Source organism: Oncorhynchus nerka, linkage group LG5, assembly GCF_034236695.1.
Source record: "Oncorhynchus nerka isolate Pitt River linkage group LG5, Oner_Uvic_2.0, whole genome shotgun sequence".
NCBI classification, from domain to species: Eukaryota; Metazoa; Chordata; class Actinopteri; order Salmoniformes; family Salmonidae; genus Oncorhynchus; species Oncorhynchus nerka.
The window spans coordinates 47,963,565-47,978,092 of record NC_088400.1 but is presented as its reverse complement, the minus strand read 5'-3'; the positions used below and the strand labels follow the sequence as shown (position 1 = coordinate 47,978,092).

At 40.8% G+C, this 14,528-nt stretch overlaps 1 long non-coding RNA gene across 1 annotated transcript; it reads right to left on the bottom strand.

Annotated features, from left to right (window-relative positions):
• Window positions 1-1,180: 1,180 nt before the first annotated feature.
• LOC115129165 (uncharacterized) lies at window positions 1,181-13,432 on the bottom strand. The gene is made up of 4 exons (XR_010463885.1): window positions 12,293-13,432; window positions 10,502-10,631; window positions 5,473-5,540; window positions 1,181-1,605 (listed from the first exon to the last, which is right to left on the bottom strand). It is a non-coding gene; the product is annotated as an uncharacterized LOC115129165 (long non-coding RNA).
• Between the last annotated feature and the right edge of the window lie 1,096 nt (window positions 13,433-14,528).

Here is a 14,528-nt window from a genome sequence, read left to right as displayed (position 1 = left end):
TAAGTCCTGTACAACGTATTTCCATAGCTGGTAAATGACTATAGCACAGCTACTAAATTACTATAGCACGATACTACACTATTTCTGAAAGATGCCAGTCAGATTGCCATATCAATCAAAGCATCTGGTCTAAGTCTTAGCATTAATAAATGCAAACTCATGGCTGTCAAAGATTGTGTGACACCCTCATATTAGGGTATTCCAGTGAAAGAACTTACATATTTATGCATAACCATACCAAAGATCAGAAGTCGAGGCTTCCTACATGTTTAACCCTGTATAAAAATACATCTTTGTTTTTAGAATATTTGTTCCGAAATATTCTATTGGTGAGCCAACTTGTAAATGCAGAGGATTCTTTTTTTACTTATGAGGATTTCTTATCATCATTGTAACACCTAAGGATTTTGCAATTGTTTTAGATGCCATTCCTCAGGTGTTGATTTATTATTCAGGAATGTGTTAAGACCTGACAAAGCTTGAGAGGATCTGCAGAGAACAATGGGAGACACTCCCCAAATACAGGTGTGTCAAGCTTGTAGCGTCATACCCAAGAAGACTTGAGGCTGTAATCGCTACCAAAGGTGCTTAAACAAAGTACTGAGTAAAGGGTTTGAATACTTATGTAAATTAGATTTTTTTTGTTGCAAAAATGTCTAAATTGCTTTTCCATTGTCATTATGGGGAAACAATTGAATCCATTTTAGAATAAGGCTATAATGTAACAAAATGTAAAAAGTCAAGGGGTCTGAATACTTTCCAAATGCACTGTAAATCCCTTAAGGTCTTTATGTTCTATGTTATTGTACCCCTAGCCCAACTGTCGTTTGAGTATTTTTATGTAGGCTCTACTTGTTCTCCGTGTACCTTCATATTGATTATTGTTTTGTTTCCACGGTGAGAAGAAAACGTAGTCGCCAAGCAAAAACTATTGATTCTCCCACAGAGCTCCAAACAAACTATCCTCAGCTCGAGTTGCCATTTCTAAAAAATGATTTCATTAAACAGTGAATGTGACATTCTTTTCGAATGTTTACCAGTGATGCCTGTCTGTATTCATGCCCCATCAAGCATCATTGTACATCCTGGCATATGGAAGTGTCTGCTAGATTACTTTAGTTTTCATAAATACATACACCTAATGAAGACCATGCATGCCGAAACTTCTGCAAAGAGAGAATGTAACTGACCCCCTAAAAATCTGATTTCATCTTTCTTTAGCCTCCAACTCGCCAGAGAATTCTTTATTGATTTCATGTCATGTAACATTATATACATGGTACTATGATCTACAATCCATTTCAGATGTTTTTCTCCTGGTTGCAAGTGAGTCCCAACGACTTTAGCAAAGAAACCATGAAATGTAAAGGCAGTGCAAAAGAATGGAAAATAACTTTAAATGCAGGTTTTTATTTGTGCATCAATTGGAGGTTGGTGCAAAGCCTCCAGCTTTGGTGTAAACAATTGACTGGAAGCCTCGCTGTCAAGAGCTCCATGTTGTCCAGGGGGTGGGTAATGACATCTCACTTATACGTCTTCATGTGCCACAGTCCGTCGTTAAGATAATGAACATTTTCAACTCCTACTCCCTTGTTGACTTTCTCTCTGTCCACAAAAAGTGAAGTGGAATGAGCATCAGGAAAGTCTATACACGTACTGTAGTTTATACAAGTACACCTGATCAAAAGTATGAGGACACCTGTTTTTCTAACATCTCATTCCAAAATCATGGGCATTAATATGAAGTTGGTCCCCCCTTTGCTGCTAAAATAAATGTTCCCTTTCATTTTTTCCGCATTGAGCAAATTTCAGGTCTGCTGAGCCCAAATCGAACATTGTGAAAATTCAGTGCAACTTCCAGCACGTGTTTACTATGAACACTGAGGCTGTACCCACTTTAAGTTACAGTTTTAACAATGGCTATGTAGGCTATTGGCTATTTTATCATAATGTAGGCCTATCAGAGTGGCCTAAAACAACAGTGAAAATGTATTCCATAACATTTTAACAAGGAAATAGCTGTTCTATCATTCAGCCAATGTGTGGTGTTCAATGTGGGTTACCATTCCATGAGACTTTTGGGGGAAAAAACATGCAGGGCTTGACACTAACCTGTCTATCCACTTGTCCTTCAGATAAGGCGACTGAAAGTGTTGTTGTTTTATGCAAAATCAAATAAATAAATAAAATGCATTATTATTCCCATTCAATTATTTCAGAGAATCAGAACAATTATTCTACCCTCTGCCTGTTGGTTATTTAGGCTTAAAATAAGATGTGTCAAATTACAACACTGCCACTTTGAGACAAAAAACAAAAGCTTTTACCTGACTCGCTTTTCAAATATGTCTAGAAATGTATTCGCTTTGTGCTCTTGTAGGAAGCAATCACTCCCCTATTGCTGACTACAAATTATCTAGAACTGGGCTAAATAACATATGAACAAAATGTCCACACGTGGCTACATGCAGCTCTCTAGCTTTAATCTCAACTCGCACTGCTCATACTTTAGCCTTAACACAGTCCAGTTCATAGTGAATGGTCCAGATCCATATATGAAAGCTGAAGAACATACGCACATCCAGGCACTTACAGCAGGTGCTGAAGTTGTAGGCAAACTCATGGAAAACAGAAAGGAAAATGCTACATGTTGGGTTGAGGTCAGGGCTCTGCGCAGGCCAGTCAAGTTCTTCCACATTAATCTTGACAAACCATTTCCGTACGGACCTCGCTTTGTACACGGGAGCATTGTCATGCTGAAACAGGAAAGGGCCTTCCCCAAACTGTTGCCACAAAGTTGGAAGCACAGAATCGTGTCATTGTATGCTATATCGTTAAGATTCCCCTTCACTGGAACTAAAGGGACTAAGCCCAAACTATGAAAAACAGCCCCCGACCATTATTCCTCCTCCACCAAACTTTACATTTGGCACTATGCATTCGGGCAGGTAGTGTTATCCTTGGATCCACCAAACCCAGATTCGTCCGTCGGACTGCCGGATGGTGAAGCATGATTCATAACTCCAGAGAACGTCTTTCCACTGCTTCAGAGTCCAATGGAGGCGAGCTTTACACCACTCCAGCCAACACTTGGCATTGTGATCTTACATGCTGACCAGACCGGACGCGTCGCGAGCGTCTGCGACTTTCAGATCGCTCTGAAAGTCCTGCCTCTCCCATCGGTTTATAGAAGCAAGTACCCACGTGCCATCTCCTCATTGGTTATACCCACGTGGGTGATTGAAAGACGAACCGTTTGCCAGTCGTCGTTGTAATACTGTCATGACGTTGGCCTCGGGGATAGGTTTATGAAAATACCACTCCCCCTCCCCTTTTCCTCTCTCTACCCTACTGATGTTACATTTGCAAAAACCTTGGTTAACATAGAGATTATGGGAACATCAGAAGGTGGGGGGAAATGAACTATATTCTGGTAATCCGAACAATTGAACATATGCGGTGGTACTTAATGAAAATGATGTCAGTTTGGTTGTCATCTGAGACATTCTCATCAATGATAAGATGACATGTACTCTACAGCGGAAAGTCTCCACATCAGAGTTATCCGATTCACATGGAATTGTTGTTCAATTTAAATGTTTGAATATGAAATTATTCGTGATGGATGAAATATGATTTTAGCTTCTAAAATGTGAGATTTAGGTTTTCATAAGATAGGGCTGCTCAATCAGTGGCCCGCCCCTGTGAAGGGACATGGGCTATAAAACTTTTCAAACACGCCCTCCTCTCCCTTCCTATATAAGCCCTTGACGACAATATAACCTCCTGTTCCGAAGATGTGAGGACGACGGTCCAATGTCAGAACGGTTCAGATAATAACTACAGAACGAAGCCAACATCAGCGTGAGCTTTGGTTGCGAATGGTATGAACTTTGAACTCCTATTCACTACAGAAGTGATACCTCCTAGCCGTTGAGTTAGCAACAGCAGATGCAAACGAGGGTTAGGAAGGAACAGACAGAGTATCCCGTCTATCACACAACAACGTTACTACAACGTATCCAATTGACCACCAGAGACATTCTTCAAAGGACTCGGTTGGGCAACACGGCCTTCCATCTACCACCAACCTACCGAAGCGCAGCTCAGAGTAAATATTTATTGCATTTTCCTTTTCCAAATGGGCGGTAATTTAGAATGCATAAGATACTGTATTTATGATAGCACAGCTTCTTCCCTTTGTTCCTCAGTCTTCCCGCTCTTTCACTCAAACCCAGCCCCTTTTCTTTTGTGTAACAAGCTGTCATATCTGTTCTGCCCGCTAGGGACGTTTTCCTTTATGACGTAATGTGTAATCAAGTTATGATTTAAATATGTGTAATTCTGTGTGATTAGTTAGGTATTTAGTAAATAAATAATTAAACCCAATTTTGTATTGCTGATTCAACTTGTTAGCCAGGGATCGTGCAGATAACTAAGAATGTACAACTTTCAGATGAGACTGAATTAAGATGACGATTAATATTGACTGCTATTGATGTAAAATATTACTAGGTCTTTAAGAGTTTATTCGGAAGATAACAGCTCAAAAATATTATTTTGTAGTGCCCGACTCTAGTTAATTACATTTACATGATTAGCTCAATCAGGTAATATTAATGACGGAGAAATTATTTTATAGAATAGCATGTCATATCACTTAATCCGGCATAGCCAAAGACACGACTATACTATGAAAGTTTAGATGCCGATCACCATATAAGTTCAAAGATGAAAAAGCCTGGAAGGAGGAAAGACGACTAGAAACGTTTCGGTTGGCCGTTTTATGTGTGGATTAATTGTCGGAGTAGAGGACCTTGTGCATTTCAGGTAAAATAACAACTCAATGTTTATATCCCAGGACAAATTAGCTAGCAACAGCAAGCTAGCTAAATAGGAAAAATTAGCTAACAAATGCAAGCTAACTAGCTAAATTGCCGGTTTGCGTTCCGTGTTAGGCTTGTGTGCGCGGCTGCTCGGCCATGGAAACCTCATTTTATGAAGCTTCCAACGAACAGTTATTGTGCTGACTTTGCTTCCAGAGGCAGTTTAGAACTCGATAGTGAGTGTTGCAATCGAGGCCAGGCGATTTTTATGCGCTTCAGCACTCGGCGGTCCCATTCTGTGAGCTTGTGTGGCCTATCACTTCATGGCTGAGCCGTTGTTGCTCCTAGACGTTTCCACTTCACAACAACAGCACTTACAGTTGACCGGGCTACCCTACAAGGTCGAAAATTTGACTAACTGACTTGTTGGAAAGGTGGCATCCTATGACGGTGCCATGTTGAAAGTCACTAAGCTCTTCAGTAAGGCCATTTTACTGCCAGTGTTTGTCTATGGAGATTGCATGGCTGTGTGTGCGATTTGATACTGTCAGCAACAGGTGTTGAAGGGGTGTCCACATACTTTTGGTGATGTCGTATGTGTACAAGTACATTTCTGTGGTGTAAATAGGAAAGTCGTGATAATTACATGTTTTCTGCAGACATCTTCATGACTCCGATCCAAAGCGCATATTGCTTGCCCTCCGCCATTATGGCCTGAAACCAATTGTAAAGGAAACACCACCTCACATGCACTTGATACCAACAGGAAGTGTCAAAACACCAATGTTGGTGTATGACAATTACAGGCTGACATAATGGTGCTTTCGGAAGGTTTTCAGGAACTCGTTAAGTCCCAGTTGGTGAGTCATAACTAAGGCATGAATGCATTAGTGCTTTTCAACCAGTGGGATTAATGTAGCTATTAATAAATTAGTTTGCTTGCTTATATTGACAATGTGTCAAAACAGTGCATTCGGGAAGTATTCAGACCTAGACCTTTTCCACATTTTGTTATGTTACAGCCTTGTTCTATAATGGATTAACCCCCCCCCCCTTTCAAGCTACACACAATACCCCATAATGACAAAACAAAAACGGGTTTTGGCATTTTTCAAAATGTACTAAAAATAAACATTTACATAATTATTCAGACCCTTTACTCAGTACTTTTCTAAAGCACCTTTGGCAGCGATTTCAGCCTCAAGTCTTCTTGGGTATGAAGCTTCAAGCTTGGCACACCTGTATTTGGGGAGTTTCTCCCATTGTTCTCTGCAGATCCTCTCAAGCTCTGTCAGGTTGGATGGGGAGCGTCGCTGCACAGCTATTTTCAGGTGTCTCCAGAGATGTTCGATGGGGTTCAAGTCTAGGCTCTGGCTGGGCCACTCAAGGACATTCAGAGACTTGTCCCGAAGTCAGTCCTGCATTGTCTTGGCTGTGTGCTTAGGGTCATTGTTCCGTTGGAAGGTGAACCTTTGCCCTGGTCAGAGGTCGTGAGGGCTCTGGAGCAGGATTTCATCAAGGATCTCTGTACTTTGCTCCGTTCATTTTTCTCCTCGATCCTGACTAGTCTCCCAGTCCCTGCTGCTGAAAAACATCCCCACAGCATGCTACCACCACCATACTTCACCGTAGGGATGGTGCCAGGTTTCCTCAAGATGTGTCACTTGGCATTCAGGCCAGTGTTCAATCTTGGTTTCATCAGACCAGAGAATCTTGTTTCTCATGGTCTGAGAGTCTTTAGGTGCCTTTGGCAAACTCCAAGCGGGCTGTCATGTGCCTTTTACTGAAGGTGGAGTACTGCATTGATGGTTGTCTTTCTGGAAGTTTCACCCATTTCCACAGAGGAACTCTGGAGCTCTGTCAGAGTAACCATTGGGTTCTTGGTCACCTCCCTGACCAAGGCCCTTCAACCCCGATTGCTCAGTTTGTCAGGGCGACCAGCTCTAGGAAGAGTCTTGGTGGATCCAAACCTCTTCCATTTAAGAATGATGGAGGCCAGCGTGTTTTTTTCTGGTTGACCTTCGATGCTGCAGAAATGTTTTGATGCATTACCGCCACCTACTGTACTGGAGTGTGGGCCAGAGACCGGGAGAAACTAAATCCTACCTGCCAGCCCTGTTGCTCTTAAAAAATATGAAATATTTGAGACTATATCTAATGACGTTCTACTCAATATACCTCAAAACTAATTTCTTGTATCTACTTCTCCCTCATACTAGACCTCAGCCTCTCTTTCCCTCTAAACTGCCCACACTGTAGTGATACATGCTCCACGTCTCGGTTTCCTGGCAATAAATCCCACTTTACTGTTGGATGCTTTCCTATCACATTGAAGGACCGGCTGTGTCCCACCCTTAATCTTGTAAAAATAGCCTCCTCTGTTCTGTCCCTTCCTACAGGCTTCCCCTCACTGACTTTCCTCTGTACTTGAAATAAATGCCTGTCCTTAGCATCTCTATTCCACTGCTCCTGCCATCTCTGCACCATCACGGTCCATATCAGGCTTTTTGCCTCTGCCTTGCTCATTGTAACTTCAACATCAACATTCCCACTTCTAAGTGCTTGTTTCGCCAGTACATCAACTGCCTCGTTCCCCTCCATCCCCACATGGGCTGGGACCCAAGTAAACCTATATACCCATCTGTCTAATCCTGCCATGGGTTTTTAGCACCTCATAGAGCAAGTCTTGTCTGCTACGTGACCTAAATGACTTGGAGACTTATCAACACTGCACATGAATCAGAGCAAATAACTTCTCCATCTGCTTTGACTTCCTCCACCCACTGCAAGACCATCTGTAATACGTTTCCTGACTTCCACCCCAGATTCCTGCACTACAAATGCTGACCCAATACGTCCGGTCTTTGGATCTTTTGAACCATCTGTGTATTTGGCCACAAAATCCTGATACACAGTATCCAGACGTCTCTTAAACAAATCAGATGGCTCATCACCCTCCCTATCTTTCTGTCGTTTCTCTCCAACACTTCTAGATCAACTACTGGAGGCAGGAGTAGCCATGGTGGGTTTACAGGAATGGCTACCTTTGGACTAAACTCCCTTCCATACAGTCCCATTTCCTTCGCCTGGATATTACCCACCTACCCAAAGCTCGTATTCTGTCTTCTCTCATGTTCCCAGCAGGCCTGTAAAATCCCTTTTGCAGGATGGGACACCCCATGTCCCTGTAGGTTAACAGAATAATTAATTGCCAGCTGTCATCTCCTAATCTGCAATGACATATCCCCCATCTCCACATGTAGTGCAGCCATTGGGGACGTCCGAAACGCCCCACTACATATTCTGAGTCCTTGCCCCGTATGACAGCTAGCCTTTCCAAAGATGTCCGGGCTGCCGAACTATACACTATACTGCCATAGTCTGTTACAGATCAGATCAATGCAACATACACTGTCCTCTGAAATGCACTGACAGGTGTGTGCCTTTCCAAATCATGTCCAATCAATTGAATTTACCACAGGTGGACTGCAATCAAGTTGTAGAAGCATCTCAAGGATGATCAATGGAAACAGGATGTACCAGAGCTCAATTTCCAGTCTCATAGCAAAGGGTCTTGAATACTCGTGCAAGTAAGGTATATGTTTTAAAAATTCAACATCTGTTTTTGCTTAGTCATTATGGGGTGTCTAGATTGGGTAGAATAAATGTATTTAATCAATTTTAGAATAAGGCTGTAATGTAACAAAATGTGGAAAAAGGGAAGGGATCTGAATACACTGTACTATACTGTATGGGTCAAACTGCATTGAAAATGGCTTTGTTTTGCTTCTACACCTGCATTGCTTGCTGTTTGGGGTTTTAGGCTGGGTTTCTGTACAGCACTTTGAGATATCAGCTGATGTACGAAGGGCTATATAAATAAATTTGATTTTGATTTGTTTTACAATCTTTTGGTTAGAGTTAAAAGGTAAGTGGAGAAACATCACAACTCGTAAACTAGGGGATCAACATTCTGGTCTGAGTTTCCCACTTGGAACTCAGATTTACTGAGGGCCGATCTAGTGGTAAGCCATTTCCAACTCTGGAACTCTTGAGTTACTGAAAGCATCATCGTGGCCATAAATTAATAGGATTACATGGACGGAGCCTGATCCTAAAGGCTCGTCCATGTAGAAAATGGGCCAAGTAAGACGTTGTACTGAACAAACAGTGCCTTCAGAAAGTATCCACACCCCTTGACTTTCTCCACATTTTGTTGTGTTACAGCCTGTATTTAAAATGTATTCAATTGATATTTTGTGTCACTGGCCTACACAATACCCCCAAAGTGGAATTCTGTTTTTAATTTTTATCTTCAACTGATATGTCTTGAGTCAATAAGTATTTGACCCCTTCATTATGGCAAGCCCAAAATAAGTTCAGGAGTGAAAATGTGCTTAACCAGTCACATAAGTTGCATGGGGCTCACTGTGTGCAATATGACTTTTTGAATGACTACCTCATCTCTGCACCCCACGCATACAGATAATTGTAAGGTCCCTCAAGTCGAGCAGTGGATTTCAAACACAGATTCAATCACAAAGACCAGAGAAGGGCACCTCACAGAGAAGGGCACCTATTGTGAGATGTGTAAAAAATAAACATTGAATATGCCTTTGAACATGGTGAAGTTATTAATTACACTTTGGATGGTGTATCAATACACCCAGTCACTACAAAGATACAGGCGTCCTTCCTAACTCAGTTTCTGGAGTAGAGTTAAACCGCTCAGGGATTTCACCATGAGCTCAATGGTGACTTTAAAACAGTTGTGGAGTTTAATGGCTGTGATAGGAGAAAATGGAGGATGGATCAACAATATAGTATTGTGGAGTAAATAACCTAAATGACAGAGTGAAAAGAATGCATGTACAGAATAAAAAATATTCCAAAACATACATCCTGTTTGCAATAAGTCACTGAAGTAAAACTTCAAAAATAAAATTCAAAGAAATGTACTTTTTTGTCCTGAATACAAAGCATTATGTTTGGGGCAAATCCAACAACACATCACTGAGTATCACTCCTCATATTTTCAAGCATGGTGGTGGCTGCATCATGTTATGAGTATGCTTGTCATCGGCAAGGACAAGGGATTTATTTTGGATACAAATAAATGGAATATAGCTAAGCACAGAAAAAATCCTAGAGAAGAACCTGGTTCAGTCTGCTTTCCAACAGACACTGGGTGACAAAATTCACCTTTCAGCAGGACAATAACCTAAAACGCAAGGCCAAATATACACGAGTTGCTTACCAAGATCACATTGAATGTTCCCGAGTGACAATTTCAACTTAAATCTACTTAAATCTATGGCAAGACTTGAATGGGTGTCTTGCAATGATCAACATCAACTTGACAAAGCTTGAATAAGTTTAAAAAGAATGTGCAAATATTGAACAATCCTGGTGTAATCACTGCCAAGGGTGATTCTGACATTGACTCAGGGGTATGAATACTTATGTGATATTTCTCCATTTCATTATCAATACATTTGCAAAAATGTCTAAACAGGTTTTAACTCTCGTAATGGGATATTGTGTGTAGATGGGTGAGAAAAAGCATTTAATACATTTTGAATTCAGGCTGTAACACAATGTGGAATAAGTCAAGGTGTATGTATACTTTCTCAAGGCACCGTACATGATCAGCATATCGGTCAAAGGAAGGATACAACTACTGTTTCTGAGGCAGAAGGGTAGAGTTTGGCACCTGGGGATGTCAATCCAGTGCACATGATATTGGCTCCACTTAGGACAAACTTGATGGCCCCTTTACTTGTTGGTGTGGAAGAATAAAAGGGTCTGTAAAATACAAACAGAAAAAAAGAGTAACTTACCAAACAGTACAAGTACACAAAGCACATAGGGTAAATCCATTTGAATTCATTCACTTTTTGACAGCCTCCCTTTTGATTTAATCAAAACTTTCCATACATGTTTGGCCATGGAAGAAGTGGTCAGAAAGTGCCTTTTAGACCTGAATGCCAAAACATTCAGGAGATAAAGGTACTCAAAGATGAAGCATTTTGCATACCCCACCATACCATGAGGCATCCATGTCTTCATCACTGGAAAATAAACAGTTGACATAAACATTTAAATGCTTACAAAACAAGGTTGTCTAACTATTTCATAATATCCTTAAAAAATAAATGTAATCATAGAAATGGACATTTTCCTTTAACATGAATGATCTAAAAAAAATAAAAAAAAGTTAACCCCTTAATTTAAAAAAATAATATATATATTTTTTTTTACATTAAGGGGTTAACTTTTTTTTTTTTTTAGATCATTCATGTTAAAGGAAAATGTCCATTTCTATGATTACATTTATTTTAGCTTAGACCCTACCTTAACATCATCTGAGGTTGTGTTGGGTCTGCCCTCAGTTGAGACACAGCATGCAGTTGAATACAGGGTGGGTGTCATTACAATAATATGAGATAAAATAGGATCCTGCACGCTGCTCTTGCTAGTATTACACTTTACGTATCAGCCCCAAGGCCTTCGTCAGAGTTTTTAATATGCACCCTTATGTAGACATTGCCCACCCACATCCGTTCAGTGCAGTGAATGGGGTTGGAGTCAAGGAAAATGTGTTTCCAAATATAACAATATAACAACAAAAACAGAAATATAATTAATTGAACGGACTTATCCCTTCAGACCACTGCAATTTAGCTGGTACCCCTTTGAAATGTCAATTGATTTGAAATTTTAACTTTAATTACTTCCACAAAGAGGGCCGCGGGTCTACCCACAGTCAAATATCAATTTAATGTTCATGTCTGTCAGAATATTTTAAGATTATTCCTCTGCGTTGTGTATTGAGGTCAATAGGGAATAAATGATCAATGGAAATAGTTGTTCATCTGTTTAGAATGTGTGTAGGAATGTCAGTCCTGGACTCATAGCTACGTGCGTGAAGTTTTCATTGGTTCAAATGGTCTATACATCGAGTCTGAAACAGGATATTTGTAATCTGGCCGTTGGCCCAATTTTACTGCAATGAATTCTAATTGGTCAACCGCAGGCTAGGTTTGGAGGTTTTAAAATTACATCCTGTCTATTTGTTCTGTGGAAGAATCACTGAGGACAGGGGAGAATGAACATCTGCCTCTCGCATAACATCTATGATTTGTCCTCTTTGAATAAACCTATTTTTCTCCCCTTGATTTGCTTTGGGGTCTGTGTTATTGAAGAGTAACATCAACTGCTAACATGTTTATTCTATTATCTATATTTCTATGATCAATAGGTTTCCTATGGAGGATTCACAGTATACTTTAAAACAGATTTTCCAATTCAAGTTAACATTTTGGCATAAAGTCACTTCCTGAGCACTTCTACTATGGACAAATATGTATGGTAAGTTTTGTTCAAATCAAAAGGGGTGCTGTCAAAAAGTGATAGAATTCAAATCACAGACAGTACCTGCACATCAAAAAGAGTGGAGGTCTTACACTTATGCAGCAGTCGGAGAGTTGGGTAGAACGGTCCTTCTCTTTGTCTGAAGAAGAGCAATTCTCCATTCACTATCAAGATTTCAATGTGTTCATGGCTGTGGGTTGGATGATGGAACACAAAACATAACATGTCAAACAGTTGCTCTCGTTCACCCAAGGGTGACCTCTTGGGTTCTCAGCCAATGTGTACAACAGCCCCGACGCCGTCTAAACGTTATTACCCGTAATTTCCGGACTATATGCTTAATTCCCACGCTTTGAACCTCGCGGTTTATACAATGACACGGCTAATTTTTCCCGCTTTCACAAGATTCATGCCGCCAAAAAACTGAGCACCGTCACATAATGTGACGTAAAATCGAGCGCGCTCAAACTTCCCATCATTCTGATTACGGTAGTAATTTTGTCACCCTCATCATGGCAAAGACACGGAGAAATGCATATGATGCAGCTTTCAAGTTGAAGACGATCGATCTGGCTGTTGGAAAAGGAAAGAGAGCTGCTGCACGGGAGCTTGGCCTTAATGAGTCGATGATAAGACGTTGGAAACAGCAGCGTGAGGAACTGACTCAGTGCAAAAAGACAACAAAGGCTTTCAGAGGGAAGAAAAGCAGATGGCCCAAAGTATTTGCAGCCACTCGACATCAGTGTAAATCGTGCATTTAAGGTGGCGCTCCTTGTTCAAGAGTCTTGGATGACAAGTGGGGAGAAATCCTTCACTAAAACGGGCTGCATGCGAAGAGCAACTTATGGTCAAGTCTGCCAGTGGGTCCTGACAGCGTGGAGTATTGTCAAAAAATCCACTATCATCAATGGGTTTCGAAAGGCTGGACTGCTGCGTGTTGAAGGGGCAGCATGAGCTCAGCGGGGTATTTGCCTCCGGATGAAAGTGACGAGAGCGACAATGAAAACGATCCAACATCGGATGAAGCAATTCTGAGGCTATTCATCTCCGACACCGAAGGAGATGACTAGAGTGGTTTCAGTGCACAGGAGGAGGAAGATAGTGACCAAGTTCATTTGTTTCAATGTACCGGTAGGCACCTGCGGCTTATAGACATGTGTGGCGTATTTATGTACAAAATACATATTTTTTAATAATTCAGTGAGTGCGGTTTATATTCAGGTGCGCTTAATAGTCCAGCAATTACGGTACTTGCAATATGGTTTTGTAAACCTTCTGAACTTTATTTTCATATCTCTAAATAAAATTTTAAAAATTAAAAACAGTTATATTACTATACACCTTTTTCAAACTGATCCCAGATGGCTATATTTCCACATATGGAAGAGAAAGGCGACCACCTTTTTCTAATTAGCTAACCAGCATTTCCAAACACCTTTGAATAATGGAAAAAGGAAACTAGAAAAGTGTTATCGGCTGCAACTGCAACTTAAAACCATGTACAGCTAGTGTAATGGATTTGACGCTCTCAAACACAGCCACTGAGAAAACAGTTCTAAGAAAATGCAGTGCTAAGCAAAGTACAGTGCTGTCTGGCCCTAAATCGACAGTACATCGTGGCTAACTATTTGACCATGGTTACTGATCAAAACCTTAGAAAAACCTTCAAAGTACAGGCTCAGTGAGCACAACCTTGAGAAGGGTAGACACAGGAAAACCTGGCTCCCTGTAGAGGAAAGGCTGTGCAGCCACTGTACAACAGCAGAACCTGAGACAGAGCTGCATTTCCTGACAAAATGTGAAAAATATAAAACAATTAGTGTCATTTCCCCAAATTTGAAACCCTTATTCAAGGTTTCAAAGACCTCTCTGATGAGAGTTGGCTACCTGTCCTGTTGGGGGAGGACGCAGAGAGCTGTGGGGTTGGCAGCGCACTACATTGCTGCCTGCCATAAGTTGAGGGACAGTGTCTGACAGACCAATCAACCTGCACATGTCCTCTACAGTATGCTTATTGTTATTGTTCAATGTATGGTTATTTTGACCCTTGGTTATTGTTGTCCCGTTGACAATTTTGATTCTTGTTATTTTCATGTAGTAAATATCCAAAGTAAGCTTTGGCAATATGTACATTGTTACGTCATGCCAATAAAGCAAATTGAATTGAGAAGGGGAGAAAATGTTAACTTCTTGACTTACCATCTCACTATTTTGACAGGGTCCTTTTTGGCATGATATGGTTGAGCCTTGACTCAATGTCTGGAAACTGGTCCAATAGCTGGTTTTTGATGCCTTTGATTACAGAGGTCTTCAACTGAATACAGTTGG